At 38.3% G+C, this 18,556-nt stretch overlaps 1 protein-coding gene across 7 annotated transcripts in view; it reads right to left on the bottom strand.

Annotated features, from left to right (window-relative positions):
• Positions 1-18,556, bottom strand: part of SMAD2 (SMAD family member 2) — an 89,500-nt gene that overhangs the window by 64,860 nt on the left and 6,084 nt on the right. Inside the window, exon 1 of one of the 7 annotated variants that reach the window (XM_024235719.3) lies at positions 13,766-13,785. The gene's annotated coding sequence lies outside the window, so the exon portion shown is untranslated. 7 annotated transcript variants of the gene reach the window in all.

The raw sequence follows: 18,556 nt of genomic DNA on the forward strand, positions 1-18,556 counted from the left end.
ACACCCCCTCGCCAAAAAATGGTCATTGTACTATACAGCTATAATGCAAATATTCTAAAAACTGGAAAAAATCTGAACCACTTTGGGTCCCAAGCATTTTGGATAAGGGATACTCAAATCTGTGTATGTAACATAAACCATCGAAATTTAAAAATCACAGAAAAAGGTAAGCTCAGCTTTTTTGTTAAACAGGAAAAGAATAACAGACATGTCATAAAAGAAGACACAGGAGCACATTAAGAGGTATTTAGTATCACCAATCATCAGGAAAACGCAAACTAAAACCATAATGCAATACCATTTCACACCATCTAGAATGGTTTAAAATTTTTCTGACACTACTAAATGTTGATGAAGATGTGGAGTGTATTAGTATACTACTGCTGCTGTAACAAATAATCACAATCACAGCACAAATTTAGCAAAATCAGTTTCAATGAACTGAAGTCACAGTGTTGGCAGGACTGATTCCTCCTGGAGTGTCTGAGGGGAAGTTCATCCTTGCCTTTTTCAGCTTCTAGTGGTTACCTGTAGTCCTTAGCTTGTGCTCCCTTCCCTTAGCTTGTGCTCCCTCTCCCACCTTCAGAGCACATCATTCCAATCTCTGCTTCCATCGTCACACTGCCTTCTCTTCTGTATTCAAATCTCCCTCTACAGCCTTCTAGTAAGAGCTCTTGGCATTACATTTAAAGCCCACCCAGATAACCCAGGATAATCTCCCCATCTCAAGATCCTTAATTTAATCTCATCTGTAAAGTCTCTTTTGCCATATAAAACAACATTCACAGGTTCTTGGGATTAGAACCTGAATATCTTTGGAGACCATGATTCAGTCTACCACATCAAGCAACTAGAACATTCATAAACTGCCGAAATGAAAGTATAAAATGGTATATAGTACATTTGGAAAATCGAGAAGTTCCAAAAAGTTAAACACAGATCTACCCTGTATCACACATTCAGGAAAAATAAATACATATGTCCATAAAAAGAAACCTGTATAAGAATGTTCATAGTAGCCATGTTAATAATTGCCAAAAACTAAAAACAGCCAAAATATCAAAACAAAACAAAAAATTATAGAGTACTCATAAAAAGGAATACTGCTCAGGAACAAATACGAATGAGCTTATACACTCCACAACATGGATCAGTCTCAAAAACATGCTGGGCAAAAGACAAAGAAATATAGACTGATTTCATTCATGGCTTCCCACAACAGGCAAAACTAATCTAATGACAAGTCAAGATGACCGTCTCAGAGGCACTGAGGAAGATAAGTGGAAATGTTTGGACAGAAGCACAAAGTACCTTTCTAGGGTGACAAAAGTGTTCTCTATCTTTGTTTTATTCCCTCGCTCCTGTAAATCCACTGTTGAATTCCTGAATGTTTTCTATCTTGAGAGGTAATCACACAGGAGTACAAATTACCAAAACTCACAGAACTGGCCGAGCCCAGTGGCTCACACCTATAATCCCAGCACTTTGGGAGGCTGAGGCGGACAGATCGCTTGATTTCTGGAGTTCAAGACCAGCCTGGGCAACATGGCGAAACCCTGTCTCTACAAAAAATACAGAAAAAAATTAGCCATGTGCATGTCTATAGTCCTAGCTACTTGAAAGGATCACTGGAGCCCAGGAGGCAGAGGCTGCAGTGAGCCGAGATCGTGCCACTGCACTCCAGCACCCTGGGCGACAAAGTGAGACTCTATCTCAAAAACACTCACAGAACTGAACATTTAAAGTCTGTGCATTTTAGCAATGTAAATTACAATTCAAAAAAATTAAAAAGGTGCCTGGACAAACACATTAAGAAGTTCCTAAATAAACTAAGTTAAATAGACTTCTTTACTGAAGAACTTCTCAAAAGCTTCAACATGCCAATGCACATTGCAAATTTCAGAAGGGAGGAGGTTGCAAGTGACCAAAGATGTAAGCTTAGAAGTTTCCGTTCACAACATGCAGATAGCCTCTGCAAGTACATGTAGGCAAATGTTCGTGGATGGAGGGTGGAAGGGGTATTGTTTTGAGGACAAAAATTGAGAGCCCAAATGACAGCCATCACAAACTCACATGAGGCACTGACAAAATGGTTGTTGTAACAGAGCTATACAATTGACCCTTGGACAACATGGGTTTAAACTGTATAGGTCCATTTATACACAGATTTTATTCAAGAAACATTGCAAAATGTCTTGGAGATTTGAGACAATCTGAAAAAAACTCAGATAAAGCAGGTAGCCTAGAAACACTGAAAAAAACTAAGAAAAAGGCATGTTATAAAGCATAAAAGATATGTAGATACTAGTCTATCACTTACCATCATGAAATACAAAAATCTACTATAAAAAGTTAAAATTTATCAAAACTTACACAAACACAGACCATACATGGAGCCATTTACAGTCGATAAATGTAAACATTCAGATGAAGTATTAAATCATAACTACATAAAATTAATGGTAGTACATACTGTACTACTGTAATAATTTCATCGCCACCTCCTGTTGCTATCACGGTGAGTGGAAGTGTTGCGAGTATCCACTGTGTGAGGCTAATCATCTCTGCATGAGTAGTTCTTCTCTCCAGTAAATTATCACAGTAAAAAGTGATCTCTCACATTTCTCATGTAATTTTCACCATGTGTAGTGCAATACCATAAGCCTTGACTAATACCATGAGATCCATACGATGTGCCACTAGTGATGCTGAAAGTGCTCCCAAGAAGCAGAGAAAAATGACATTACAAGAAAAACTCCAATTGCTTGGTATGTACCGCAGACTGAGGTCTGCAGCTGCAGTTGCCCGCCATTTCAAGATAAATGAATCCAGTGTAAGAACTACTGTTAAAAAAAAAAAAAAAAAAGAAAATTTGTGAAGCTGCCACTGCAGCTAGGCCAGCAGGTGTGAAGATCTTGCACCTTTTGTGAAACAACTTTTGATCTCACATTGAAAACGCAGGTTTTATGTAGGTACAGGATTGCTATAAAGAAAGGCGTACCTAAAGACTATTATAAGGTTTGAGAAAAAGTGGAGTCATTATATGACAATTTAAAGCAAAATTAAGGTGAAGGATCTAAAGTTGGAAAATTTAATGAAAGCAAAAGATGGCTGAGAATTTAGAAACAGGCTGGCTTAAGAAATGTCAAGATAACAGGAAAGGAGCTTCTGTCAACCAAAGTAGATGAGTTCCCAGGCGCCATTAAGAAAATCATTGAGGAGAAAGCGTATCTGCCTGAACAGGTTTTTAATGCAGACGCAAGTGCTGTATTCTAGGGGAAAAAACTGCCACAAAGGACATTTATTAGCAAAAAGAGAAACAAGCACCAGATTTGAGGTAGGAAAGGACAGGCTAACTCTACTGTTTTGTGCAAATATAGCCAGGTTTATGATCAAGACTGCCCTTCTCTATAAAGCTGCTGACCTCCAATCCTTGAAGGGAAAAGATAAACACCTGCTGCCACAATAAAAAGGCCAGGGCAACCAGAACCCTTTTCTCTGGATTCGTTCCATCAATGCTTTGTCCCTGAAGTCAAGTCCCCTGCCAGTAAAAGACTGCCTTTTAAAGTTCTTTTGACATTGGACAATGCCACTGGTAACCCACAACCCCATGATTCCAACACCAAATGTGTCAAAGTGATCTACTTGTCCCTGAACACATTAATAACATCTCTAAATCAGGGAGTCATAAGGACCTTTAAGGCTCATTACACATGGAAAAGATTGTCAATGCTACAAAAAAGAACTCTGATAGAGTGTCATCAAAGTATGGAAGGATTACGCCATGGAAGATGCCATTGCTGTTATAGAAAAAACCATGAAAGCCATCAAGTCCAAAATGATACATTCCTACTAGAGAAAACAGTATCCAGAAGTGCCTGACTTCACAGGATTTACACCAGAGCCTATCGAGAAAATCATAAGAGATTGTGGATATGGGGGGAAAAAAAAGTGGGGAATGAAGGGCTTCAAGACATGGATCTTTTTAGAGAAATTCAAGGGCTAACAGACTCCACACATCAGAGGAATTAACAGAAGACGACATAACAGAGATCAGTGCTTCTAACCTAGCTCCAGATGAGGAGGAAGAAGATGCAGAAGAAGCAGTGCCAGAAAACAAATTGACATAGGACAATCTAGCTATATATATATATAGGGTTCTAGTTATTCAAGGCTGCTTTTCACTTCTTTTATAACACAGATCCTTCTATGACATGGGCACTGAAACTAAAGCAAAAGGTGTGAGGACTGGTACCACACAGAAACATTTTCGGAGAAATGAAAATGCAAAAAGTCAGGCAAAAATTGATTATTTTCATAAAGTTACACTGAATGTGCCTGACTCCCAGTCTGCCTCTTCCACCTGTGAGACAGCATGACCAACCACTCCTCAGCCTACTCAGAGTGAAGACAATGAGGATGAAGACCTTCATGATGATCCACTTCCACTTAGTGAATAGTATATGTATTTTCTCTTCCTTATGATTTTCTTGGTAAGTTTCTTTTCTCTAGCTTAAAGAATACAGTTTATCATGCATGTGACATGCAAAATATGGGTTAATCAACTGTTTATGTATTGGTAAGGCTTCCAGTCAACAGTAGGTCGTAAGTTTTAGGAGAGTCAAAAATTATACACAGATTCTTCACCGTGCAGGAGGACAGCATCCCAACCACCCCATTGTTCAAGGGTCAACTGTGTATTTACTAAAAAAGAAACATTAAGTAAAAGCTCAAAAAAGAACTTTAAATTATCAAAAGAATGTTCTCAAAAAAGGTCCTCAAACTGAAGATATTCAGCCCTTGGTATAATTTGCTAGAAAATAATGGCCATAACTGCCAGGCGTGGTGGCTCACGCCTGTAATCCCAGCACTTTGAGAGGCAGAGGCGGGTGGATCACGAGGTCAGGCATTCGAGAACTAGCCTGACCAACATGGTGAAACCCCATCTCTACTAAAAATACAACAATTAGCTGGGCGTGGTGGCGAGTGCCTGTAGTCCCAACTACTCGTGAGACTGAGGCAGGAGAATCACTTGAACCTGGGAGGCAGAGGTTGCAGTGAGCCAAAACCACACCACTGCACTCTAGCCTGGGCAACAGAGCGAGGCTCCGTCTGGAAAAAAAAAAAAAAAGAAAAGAAAATAATGGCCATAACCTAATATAATCATACTCACACCCCTCAAAATAGAAAAAAAATCAATGCGTCCTCAAGCTCAATTCAGGAGACTGGCCCCAAGGCCTCCCTCCAGGAAGAGGCAACACAGTATGCCTAATTTCATAAATTTCATAAATTTGGCCATGTCAACCCTTTTTAGGGATGTATGGAATGCTACATAACAATACTGCATTGGCAACCTTGGGAGTCCAACTAGGGTTCAAACACTAAAAAATTTGAAAGGAGTCAATAATAGGATTATGTAACTTTCTTTAGCGATATAGTAGAAATGATGGGAAAGTGAGGTTTGCGTAGAATTAGGGAACTGTAATGCAAATAAAAGAGCAACAGTGAACTTAACAGTAGCCCGGTTAAACTGTCTATAGTGGTAGACCTATAATACGACACATAAATAAGCACCGTAGTATGTAACTTGATAAAATAAAGCAAATACACAAAACTCCATCAAACACATGTAATAATCTACCAACTAACAACCTGGGACTATCAGGCAGCAAAAAGTGTACCTGGCTACCTTTGGCCCCTGTTGGATTCCTACTCTGTGCCACAAAGTATGCTCTAGAGGAGCCAACTACAGACACCATAGTATCATGCGACACAGTCTTATCCTAGCACAGAGAACAGGATTAATTCAACCTTTGGAAGGGAAAGGTGTCACTAAAGTTGACACCAGAGCGCAAGCATTGAGAGAGACAGTACACCAGGCAGAAAGTTCAGCATGTTTTCTAAAGACAGGAAACGTTTTAGGAGAGATGAAAAATTTAGGTTATCACTAAAATATGATGCACAGGAAGCACTGTGGCAGAAGATGAGGGGAAAATAAGGCCAGTGCAGATTAAAGAGCTGAAGACAGAAATTACTGCTAATGATAGGAGTATTACTTCATTTATTTCAGTGACAATTCACATTTTGAATGACCTACTGGACGTGCAGTTTAGGGAAAAGGATTGAAACACAACTAACGTGACCAACTACCTAATGTAACTGAGTGGCATGTAACGGTACATTCATCACTATTTGGAATGAGGAAAGAGAAACAACCCTGAAGGCTAAAGGGTCAGTTTTATACATGCCTTTATGTAAGTAACTATGTTCATCACATGGCCAGGAGGCAGCATAAAATATAGTAGACTCAGGGGAGCTAGCAGTCAGTGTACAAGTAAGAGTGTGTGCCTGAGCTAAGCAGAGACAACTGGTGTCTTGAAGAAAAGCAGAGCAGCCAATCTCTAGGCTTGATTTCTGAGGACTGTCCAGGCCTGTTCCAGCTCCACAATTATATCCTCAGAACAAAACCTCTTTTTGAGTTAGCATGAGTAGTATCTCTGTTCCTTGTGAAAAACTGATAGAAAAAGCAAAATATAAGAAGAATCTCCCTAGAAGTATCTGTATCTTTGGTTCAATTATTCCATTCATAAGAATTTAGGCTAAAAAAAACAATAAAAAATGAAACTTCTGTATAAACAGCAAAAAAAAAAAAAAAAAAAGGGATTTCCAGCATCAGGAGGAATGAGAGTAAACAGTTTCTGTAACACTTCTTTTTTTGAGACGGAGTTTCACTCTTGTTGCCCAGGCTGGAGTGCAATGGCGTGACCTCAGCTCACTGCAACCTCCACCTCCCAGGTTCAAGCAGTTCTCCTGCCTCAGCCTCCGAAGTAGCTGGGATTACAGGCACGCGTCAACACGCTCGGCTAATTTTTTGTATTTTTAGTAGAGATGGGGTTTCACCATATTGGCCAGGCTGGTCTCAAACTCCCGACCTCAGATGATCCATCCGCCTCGGCCTCCCAAAGCACAGGGATTACAGGCATGAGCCACAGCGCCCAGCCTCTGTTACACTTTCGTTAGGAGAAAAGTTTCTTATGAGTTAAGCTGTATTCCTGGGGATCTAAAAGTTTTCTATAAAACCTTTACAATATTTTTTCTTCACTGAAATGAAACTAACTTAAGTTTAGGCCTATTCTGGGTCATCTGAATGGTCACAGGACCTGGTATTGCCACATGATTTCAGTGTCCCATATTCTTACAAGAGGAGTTAAAACCATTTTGGAACTAAGTGAACACTTAAAGTTACCAGCCTTACCTTTGCATGTCTCAGTAACCATGGTTGGCTGACATCTGTCTAATATCTCCGGAGAATTTTTAAATTATGTAGTAAAATAACATTTGTTGTAAGTAATGCTGCTAATACATCTCAATTAGTTAAGCTTTTATTTTAAAAACTGAAGTATTTTTAGCTAATATTTTTGAAGTGTAAATAGACTGAATGTAGGCTGACAAGGAACAGATAACAATGTGTTCCAGGTTAAAAACAAATGAAACACAAAAAAGAAAACTAGATTTATGATCAAGTTGCTATCAAAACGTGAATGAGTCATTTACAGAATATACAGATTTCCTTCAATGGTGTGACAGCAAGTTCTCTACTGAAATAAATTTTCAACATCTGCAAGAATTGAAATCTAAGTTCAGACACTATTTCTAATTCCAGCAATAAGTGATACTTACATAATGCAGATTTCAAAAGAACACAAAGACTATCTTTACGGCTGAATAAGTCAGCTTACCAAATGATACCTTAGTAAAATTAGGATTGTAAGATTACTCACCGGAAAGTTTCAATAAGGTAAGAGGTCTAATTATCCTGAACTTGTAAAGCCTTGAAAAATTATTAACTCTATACTATAGTTTGACAAATAGCATTCTCTGCACATTTAATTAAACAACAGTGCATACTCTTTCCAGAGTCCTCAACTATGTGGTCCTTTTCTTACTGTTTTTATTCTGACATAAACCCTATCACTGAGTACGTATTACAAAAAAATCTCCAAATCCTTAGAATGACTTTTCATTTTATGTTGTCTTTTGGAACACACAAAGCTATATTTTAATTAAAAATCTTTTATGCCACAACCTTGCTTTTCAAAGAAATCTTGCTGTGCCTCTAAATATAGTAGGAAACATTTATTGAGTGCTTAAGCCTAAGAGTCCAGTAAGCAAGAATTCCGAATCCTAACAACCAACTGGGGTTAGGTACTATCATTTACAAATGAGGAATGTGAGGCACAAATAAATACCCTGACGTAATACAGAGAATCCCCTCTAGATATTCTTATGGACACTTTAGTTTACTTTTCATATTAAGTTTCTAAAAGAAAGATCAGAAATTTGGTTTTAAGAGGTGAGATAGTGATCTAACCATCTCTCATAAGGACAGCCTGTGTATTAAAGTTTACCTTTCGCTAAGTCACAATGCCACTTCTGTCGCATAACAAAATCCTACTAAATAAAGGTCTGATCACATGCATTCTGTTATTTGTTCACACTTAACATCAATGTAAGAAAATATTAATTACTACTGCTTTCTAGTTAGTCTTGATATTTGCCAGGGTGAGCCCCCTTCCTTATTTTTCAGATGTGTAGTATTGCTGGTTACTTTAAGTGTAGCATGTTCTACAAAAATCCTATAGGATTTTGATTGGAAGTGCAGTGAATTTATATTAGTTTATGGAGAACATATTTACGATATCAAGTACTCCTACTATGCAAATGAGTATTTCCATTTATTTATTATCTATTGATAAGTTGCATATTTTCTCCATAAAAAATCTTACATCTTGTCAAATTTACTTATTTCTCCAGGTATCTTGGTTTTTATTGTAAATGGGGACTTTAATTGTACAAAAATATTACACTCAACACTCATGTACTTTCCATCTAGCTGTCGTCATATCTTAGCATTTTGCAGTACTTGATCAGATATAAGAAATAAGACAAGATATGGATACAGCTAAAGCCCCCTATGTATTCCTTTTTGATACCATTTCCCTCCCTCCTGCTTCTCAGAGATTATCACTATCCTGATGTTCCCCCATGGTCATTTAACAGTTCTGCTACATAGTGTATCCACAGAATACAGTTCTGTACATTTTATAAATTTATATGAAAGTCTGATACTGTTCAGTCCATGCTGACACATACATAATCCTAAATCCTAGTTCATTCATTTTAGCTGTCACATGGCATTCCATTTTATGACTAGCACAGTTCATCATCCATTCACTCTGGATGACTAGTTAGGTTTCCAATATTCCTCTCTCACAACCTACTATGAATAGGCTGGTATATATCATTTTATACCATGTAAAAGCTCTTCTAGGGCAGAAAATTTCAAACTTTCAAACTTTTTAACCAAAAAAAGTCCCACAGTGAAAAGTACATTTTACACGCAACCTAGTATATACACACACACTTTGCTGAAAGAGACATTTCACCATATGCCGCACTCTACAATTTCTCTAAACTGAGGGTTGTGAACCATGAGTGGGCATGAAATCAATAATTCTAACAAATGTTTACACTAATGTAACCACAATCCCAAAAAAGACAACATTTCCAGCATCTCAGATGTCTCCCTTACGTTCCTTTTCAGTCAATCTACCTTCCCCTGTTAGGCAACTACTGGCTTCTATTACTGAGTATTAATTTTACCTGTTCCAGAAATTCATATAGATGGAATTATACCGTATGTACTCTTCTGTGTTTTTTAACACCCTTTCGAAAGTTCTCTTGTATTCGTTTTCTAAGAGTTTTTGTCATGAACAAGTACTAAATGTTATCATATGCTTTCCCGTTGTCCATCAAAATTATCATATGGCTTTTCTCCTTTAATGTGTTAACATGATGAATTTCATTTACGAGTTTTCTAATGCTTAATCATCCCTACATTCCTGAGACAAACCCTAATTAGTCATGGTATTTTTGTTTTGAGTAAATGCTAACATTTTACGAACTACAATTTTTATTGCCTTGTTCATTGGTGAGAATGCAGCCTATATCCCCTTCTCACACTATCTGGTTGGGGTATCAATATTATAGTAGCCTTGCAAAATAATTTTTCTGTAACATTTTTTATAAGATTGGAGTTAATCCCTCACGTTTGGTTGCAATTGCCCATACGGGGTTTTCATTTGTAGTCTGGTGTTTTGCTTGAGGACTTAAAATTTCATATTGGTACAGGTATATTTATTTATTTATTTTGTTTTGTTTTGTTTTGAGACAGAGTCTCACTCTGTCGCCCAGGCTGGAGTGCAGTGGCACGATCTTGTCTCACTGTAACCTCTGTCTCCTGGGCTCCGCCTCAGCCACCTGATTAGCTGGGATTACAAGCGACTGCAAACATGCTTGGCTAATTTTTGTATTTTTGATAGAGATGGGGTTTCACCATGTTGGCCAGGCTGGTCTCAAACTGCTGACTTCAAGTGATCCGCCCGCCTTGGCCTCCCAAAGTGGTAGCCATCACGCCCAGCTTGGTATAGGTATATTTCTAAACATGACTAAGTTTTTAAATCATAATCTAGTGAAGTTTCTAATTCTTATTAAGCCAACTTGGTAATTTATTTTGCTAGAAATTGTCCATTTTACCTGTTTCCAAATTTAAAGAAATAAAACTGTTCACAGTATTCTTGCAGTTTTAAAATCTCAGTTTGTCTGCAGTTATACCACCCCTTCATTTCCAATACATTTGTACATTCTTTTTCTCCTCTATCAATCTTGGCACTCTTTTCAACTTAGTTACATGCACTAAATCAAAGACACTATTTTTGTTGTTGTCGTTGTTGAGACGGAGTCTCGCTCTGTCGCCCAGCCTGGAGGGCAGTGGTACGATCTCGGCTCACTGCAACCTCTGCCTCCTGGGTTCAAGCGATTCTCCTTACAGAATGTATCTTCTGTAATTGTTGGGTGCTTGCTAATTGTACTCTTCCAATCCTTTATAACCTTGTAGTTTTTTAAATCTACCTTTTCATAAATTACTGAGAGGTATACTAAAATTTTCTACTACGATTATAGATTTATCCCTGTAATTCTTCCAATTTTACCTTATAAATTACACCTAGTATATCTTTTCCATTCCTTTGCTTTTAAACTATGTCATCATACTTTTAGGAGTATCTCCACTTGTAAAATACAGTTGGTTGGATTTTTTAAATTTTTGTTCTCCTTTAGCCAGCAAGTTTAATCTGAGATTACGTATTGGGTTTATGGAGATATTTCAGCTTATTTTCTACCATCTTATTTTGTGTTTTCTAATACCTATGCATTTTTCTTTGCTTTTTTCTTCTTCCCTGCCTTATACTGGAGTGATCAATTTCTCTTTATTTCCACCCCTCATCCCCACTGACTTGGAGTTATACGTTATTCTATTTCAATTCTTTTGGTAAAAATTTTTTAATGGAAAACTTTAACTCATCATTGCACTGTAGATGAAAACAGCCTATTGAAAACCATAATAAAGAATTTTTTTTTTTAAGATATGGGTTCTCCCTATGTTGTCCAGGCTTGAACTCCTGGACTCAAGCGATCCTCCTGCCTCAGCCTCTCAAAGTGCTAGGATTACAGGCATGAGCCACCACGCCTAACCAAGGGAATTTTTAAAAACCAGAAACCTCATGAAGATAGGGAGAAGAGGTAAGGAGAAAACAAGCAAAATTTTAATGGCTGGAAAATGGGTGAGTAGTAATTGAACAGATCAGAAACTACTAACTAGGCTAGCTGTAGGGAAAGCTGAAAACCACTGATTAACACAGAATCCTCAAAAAGTTAAGGAACCAACAGCAAGTCACGGCAGGAACCAAGGGCCAGGCGGGGGAAGGAATAATAGGTAGCACTTGTTAAGAGCTTTGTAGAAAGGAATTCAGTTCTTAGATTTCCGCCCCTACTGTCTCTGGATAACTAATCCTCTGCCTCAATGTTTACTTTCTGCAAAGGGGAAAACAACATCCCTGGACTAGGAAATGGCCTGGGTATAAGTAGGAAGAAAAGAGGGTGTGAATGAACATGAGCATGCTATGTTAAATGTCAACTCCCAAACCCCTTCCTCCACTGGGTTCTGGCTCCCAAATACCAGCAGCCAGATCTCCGCCGTTATTCAGATCAAAAGACTTCACGAGGGTACCTGACAGACCCAGGAGGAAAGGCATATAGATGCTAATATTGGGAGTTTACCAACAAACAACCTGCCTGCTCAGATCCCTCTCCAGTGAAACTGAAAGGAGACAAGTTTCACCCACATGTTGAGTTTTTGATCAGCTTTTTAGATCCCCACTTCTTAAGAATTACTTTGATTATCTGAGGAAAAACGTCAAACAAAACCAGAAAAATTCAGCTTCAAGAAAAGACTATACAGAGAAAGAAAACATTTTTAAAACATCAGCATGGCCAGAGAAATAAGACTGAGCAACCCTGAAGAAAGAGCAGCATGTTCTAGAAGGCAGCATTCAGAGAACTTAACAGCTCTTGCATAGCTTGATAGCTCACGACAGCAGAAACAGGGGAAAAAAATCAATAGAAGTGCTAGAAGATAAAGTAGAAGAAACCTTCCAGAAAGTAGAAAAGAAAGATGGGAAACAGTAGAGAAAAGTGAAAAAAATTGGAAGGCTGGTTCCAGAAGTCCAATGTCCCAACAGCAGTTCCAAACAAAGAGATGCAGTGTAGGGGAGTCAAATAGATAAATTAAGAAAAAGCCCCTGAACTGAAAGATGGGAGTTTCCAGATGGAAAGGGCCCATCAAGACCCCAGTAAAATAGATGAAAACAAACCTACATGAAGGCCCATGGTAGCAAAACCAGAATGCCAAGGACAAAGAAAGGGCCTAAAGTTTCCAAGGAGAAAAAAAAATAGGTTGTATAGAAATCAATCAAAATGGCTTTGGTTCTGTCAACAGTATACTGTAAATAAAGTCAAGAGGGCAATGGCTTCGTAATTCTGGGCTTCATAATTTTTCAAAAAAAAATTTCCAACCTAGACTTATGTTACCCAGAACAAAGGCACTTTCAGACATGCAACATCTCCAAGTATTTACCGCCCCACCCCCAACACGCTCTCCAGGAAGGTCCTGAAGAATACGTCCCATCAAAAGGAAATACTAGTAAAATAAAAAGGAATACGATCTACACTTGAACCCAGGAGTGCAAGGCTGCAGTGAGTCATGATCACCCTACTACACTCCAACTAGACAACAGAGTGTGACCTTGTCTCAAAAAAAAAAAAAATACACACACACACACACACACACACACACAGAATAGGAGATGCTAGTGAGGGTGAATCTCAGAATGACTGCTGCATACTAGGTGTAGAGACAACCAGTGCAAATCGGAGCAAGCTAAAAAAGACGAAGCCAAAACAACGGCAGCCTTCTCTCCAAAGTGAACACTGTAAAAGTCAATGGAAGCATAACCTTCACTGATTAGAGCCATAATGATAAATGGATGAGGGTGACTGATGGGGCCATAAAGAACAGCTTTGTACCAATCTTTACCAACATCTCAGCAGATTGCTGATTCCAAAGATTACAATGCAAAAGAAAAAAATTTTGCCTAAGTGGAATTCTTATATTAGTACATGTTTATATTTGTATGGATTTCTTTAGACCAGTGCTATCCAACAAAAACAGGATGCAAACCACATATTGTTAAATTTTCTATCAGCCACATTAAAAAAGTAAAAATTGGTGTGCTTTAGTCAGTTCAGGATGGTATAACAAAGTACTACAGACTAGGTGGCTTATAAACAACAGAAATTTATTTCTCACAGTTCCGGAGGCTGCAAGTCCGAGATCAGGGTACCAGCATGGTTAGGTTCCAAGTAAGGCCCTCTTCTGGGTTGCAGACTGCCGCTTTTTTCGGGTATCTACACATGGAGGACAGAATGCTAACAAGGGTCTCTTTTATAAAGGCACTAATCCCATTCATGAGGGCTCTACCCTCCTGACCTCATTGTCTCCCAAAGATCCCATTTCCTGATGCCATCACAGTGGGAATTACAAGATGAAATCATAATTTAATAATTTTATTAATCTAACCCAATATATCCAAAATACTATTTCAATTCGCAATCCGTATTAAAAACCATTGACATATTTAACATTCTGTTTTTGTACTGTTAGAAGATTGGTGTGTATTTTATGCTTGTGGTCCATCTCAATTTCAAGAGCTCAATAGCCACGTGTGGCCAGTGGCTATCATACTGGACAGAGCAACTCTAGAAGGATAAACGAGAAGCTAGTAACAGTGATTACATTTCTGGAAAGCACAACTGGGCAGCAGGAGGTAGGAGACGTAAAAGAGGCTTACTTTTTTCAGTATTTACTATTTTGTTCTCCTTGACTTTTATACCATGTGCATGTGTTATTCGAAAAAATGAATAAAGTACATTCCCTAAAATAAATTACAAATGTAGATATTCTTTGAACTACTTCTAGAAATCTATCTTACAGACATACCTGCAAAGGAGCAAAATGCTATATAAACGAAGCTATTTGTTGTAGCATTGTTTTTAATACCACAAGACTGGAAATATCTAAACATTCAACAAAGGACTGATGATATATTCAGACACCTGGCCAGGCACAGTGGCTTACGCCTGTAATCCCAAAACTTTGAGGGGCCGTGGCAGGCAAATCGCTTGAGCCCAGGAGTTCAAGACAAACCTAGGCAACATGGCGAAACTCCATCTCTACAAAAAATTTTAAAAATTAGCTGGATATGGTAGGCATGTGCCTGCAGTCCCAACTACTCAGGTGGCTGAGGTGGGAGATTAACTTGACCCCTGGCAGTCGAGGCTGCAGTGAGCTGTGATCACACCACTGCACTCCAGCCTGGGTGACAGAGTGAGACACTGTCTCAAGAAAAAAAAAAAAAAAAAAAAAAATTTACAGACACCCATACAAAAGAATATTATACAACCCACTTTTCCAAAAAAGAAGAAAGGCACTCATTACATACTGGCACAAAATAAGATGTACTATTAAGTGACATATGCGACCACTTGTACTAAAAGGTAATATACACACAAATTGTTCACAGATGCATAAAATCTCTGGAACACCACACAAAAACCTAGTAAAGCTACTTGCCTTTGAAAAGGCAACTGTATGGCAAAGAACAGACCAATAAAGAGACTCTTCACTGGGTATCCCTGAATTTTGGATTGCAGTCATGTATTATGTACACAAAAATTCACTATTCCACATGCAGCTGTAGATGTTTTCATGTACCCTGCCTTGCCTTGCTGTGATATTAAAGTCCATCTAAAGCCTACTGTTTTTCCAGTTCCTCCACACAGAGGTCTGAGGCTTCTTTCTCCAAGAAGCCCCAGATGTTTCAATGATATCAGAACACTTTTCATTTTTTTAATTTTTTTAAGCACACAGTTCCCACAGTTCTGTCTCCTTTCACTGAATGGCATTATAACCTCAGCCCCAACTACTGAATCTTATCTCTAGTAAATCCCCCAAGGCCACACTTTCCTTAAAGTTGACTGATTTTTCTAAGTTTTTAGTATCTGGACACTTTCTCCCTCCCTTTAAGATCAACTATATACATAAGAGGAAACTTTTATATTTTATCCAACATTTTCATCTGTTTACAGTAGGAATAATGGGCCTAACTTGTGTCTGTGTCATTTTAAGAAATTCAGATAAAGACAGTATAAACAATAACAGCAAACACTGAAGAAAGTATGATCATTAAGAAAAGACTGCTAAACTTGGCAGTTCATCTGGAAGGCCAGTAGGAAGGGAAATGTGAAAAAGAATGGTTAAAAAATATTTTTGCAAAGTTGAAGTCAAGAACAGATAGTGATTAAATGTAGAAAGCAAATGTAGATTGCACTTTTAAAAGGTATGGAGGGAAGAGAAATTTCAAATCTTCAAACTGCAGGGAAATACAAAATATTCCCCAAACACCTATGTGAATTTTTATTTAGAAAGAAAACCAAAGTTAATTATTTCAACAAAAATACTTTAAATATGATGGTGCTGCCTCATCTAGAACATCTAAGGTCCCACTAGAAATAATATAAAATCACTGTACAGTCAATCCTCCTTATCTGTGGGTTCCAAACACATGGATTAAACCAACCACGGATAAAAAATATTCAGGAAAAAATTGTGACTGTACTCAACACGTACAGACTTTTTTCTCATCATTTCTAAAACAATATAGAATAACAGCAATTTACATTGTATTAGATATTAAGTAATCTAGAGATGATTTAAAGAATAAAAATAAAATGTGCATAAAACAAATTCTACACCATTTTATACAAGGGACTTCAGCGTTCTCAGATTCCGGTGCCTGCAGGAGAGTCCTGGAACCAATCCTCTATGGAGACCGAGATTTTTAGCAATCTACGTTCAAACATATTACAAGGCAGAGAAAAAAGCAGCAGCATCAATGACCTGGAATTCTGCAACTGTTTTAGTCAAATAAATAATTCATTAGTAACCAGGATAACAGAAAACCTCAAAAAAATTAAAATACATAAAAGCCAATTTTTTAAAAACAGATTTTTCAATTCTCACTGTAACTATGTTCTTTCCAAAGTGTAAGCTAGTAAGGAAAGACACTGCCAACTGGAGACCTAGGTTGGCCCCCATGGAGAACGATGGGTGATGTCTTTTAAACAAAAGCAAACAGAAAACATTCATGTGTTCAACTTTATGGACTGTCAAACCTAATGCAAGCTTGAATTTAATTCAAGAAAATTATTATTTTAGCAAAAGTCCACATTAAATAGGGACTGCTGTGTAAAGAGACTACTTTTTTTTTTTTTTTTTAACCTAGGAGTTATATTCCTATCACCTATAATGAGTTTTGTGGAATCCACAACTCTATAATCAACTTGTAAACATATAACTGACGTATTGGTTTATCATTCCCAGATTATAAAAAAAAAAAAAGCACCCATTACAACACTACACAGGCCCAGACTCAAATCAGCACAAACATAAAGTACAAGTACTCTAATTGCTCTTCAAATTCCCAAAGTCTATCCTGACCCTCTTCTGAAGCAGCAACTAATACCACGTCAGTTCACGTGAGTGGGGTCCTCAGACCGTAAAAGTTCAATTAAAGCAGTCTAGAGTAGTGCCACCCAACACAACTTTATACAATGATGTAAATATCCTTGGGTATCTGTGCTGTCTAATACAGTAGCCATCAGCTGCATATGGCTATCTAAATTTAGATTAAGTAAAATTTAACATTCAGTTTCTCAGTCACAGCAGCCACATTTCAAGTGCTAAATAGCCACATGTGGCTGGCAGCTACCTGTTAAGATAGAGCAGGTCTACAGCAAAAATTTCTCCAAGACCTACTGTTCTTCAGTGGTGCTTCAAAGGCTTCCTGGTGGTGAGGATGAGAGGAAAACTGATCAGGCAGGACTTCAACAACTGCCTATTCTTCCTTCCACAAAACAGCTTTACTCCTTTTATCTGTTTTACATTTTGAAATTCTGCATATCTCTCTAAAGGCTTTCTAGTTGCTGTTGTGTGTGCAGGTGTGCGCATGTTTTAAGTCTGACTACTACTGGTTTCGAGCAGAAATGACCAATGCACAACCTCAGGCCAAAGCTGGACCCTCCTGATAACTAAAACATTTTTTTAAAAAAAGTTCAATTGATTAGCTAACATGAACTACAACCTAACTACCTGTCTATTAAGAATTTTAGGCTGGGCGCAGTGGCTCACGCATCTAATCCCAACACTTTGGGAGGCCAAGGTTGGCGGATCACCTGAGGTCAGGAGTTCGAGACCAGCCTGACCAACATGGTGAAACCCCTTCTCTATTAAAAATACAAAATTAGCCGGGCATGGTGGTGCATGCCTGTAATCCTAGCTACTCGGGAGGCTGAGGCAGGAGAACTGCTTGAACCTAGGAGGCGGAGGTTGCAGTGAGCCAAGATCGCACCACTGCACTCCAGCCTAGGCAACAAGAGCAAAACTCCGTCTCAAAAAAAAAAAAAAAAAAAAAGAATTTTAAAAGTTGATCTCAATAAAGAAAATTTGCATTCACTACCACAGATAAAGTATCTCTAGTCAACAAAAAAGTTTCAATAGTTCACTCAAGTCAAGGCAGAAGGCTCATGGGCCCAGCTTCCACTGCATCATTTATGAGGATTTTATATAGGGTACTCTACAAAAAAGATTCGCCACTCCACATTTTTTTCTTTCTTTTTTTTTTTTTTTCCTGAGTCCGAGTCTCGCTCTGTCTCCCAGGCTGGAGGGCAGTCACAGGATCTCGGCTAACTGCAACCTCAGCCTCCCTGGTTCAAGTAAGTCTCCTACCTCAGCCTCTCGAGTAGCTGGAACTACAGGTACCCGCCACCACACCCGGCTAATTTTTGCATTTTTAGTAGAGACAAGGTTTCACCATGTTGGCCAGGCTGGTCTCAAACTCCTGACATCAAAGTGATCCACCCACCTCAGCCTCCCAAAGTGCTGGGATTACAGGCGTGAGCCACTGCCTCTGGCCTCACCACCCCACATTCTGAAATGAAAGACGTGATGAGGATGGAACGTTTCCTTGATATTTACAAGTCC

The sequence above is a fragment of the Pongo abelii genome, chromosome 17 (assembly GCF_028885655.2).
Source record: "Pongo abelii isolate AG06213 chromosome 17, NHGRI_mPonAbe1-v2.0_pri, whole genome shotgun sequence".
In the NCBI taxonomy this organism is placed as follows: Eukaryota; Metazoa; Chordata; class Mammalia; order Primates; family Hominidae; genus Pongo; species Pongo abelii.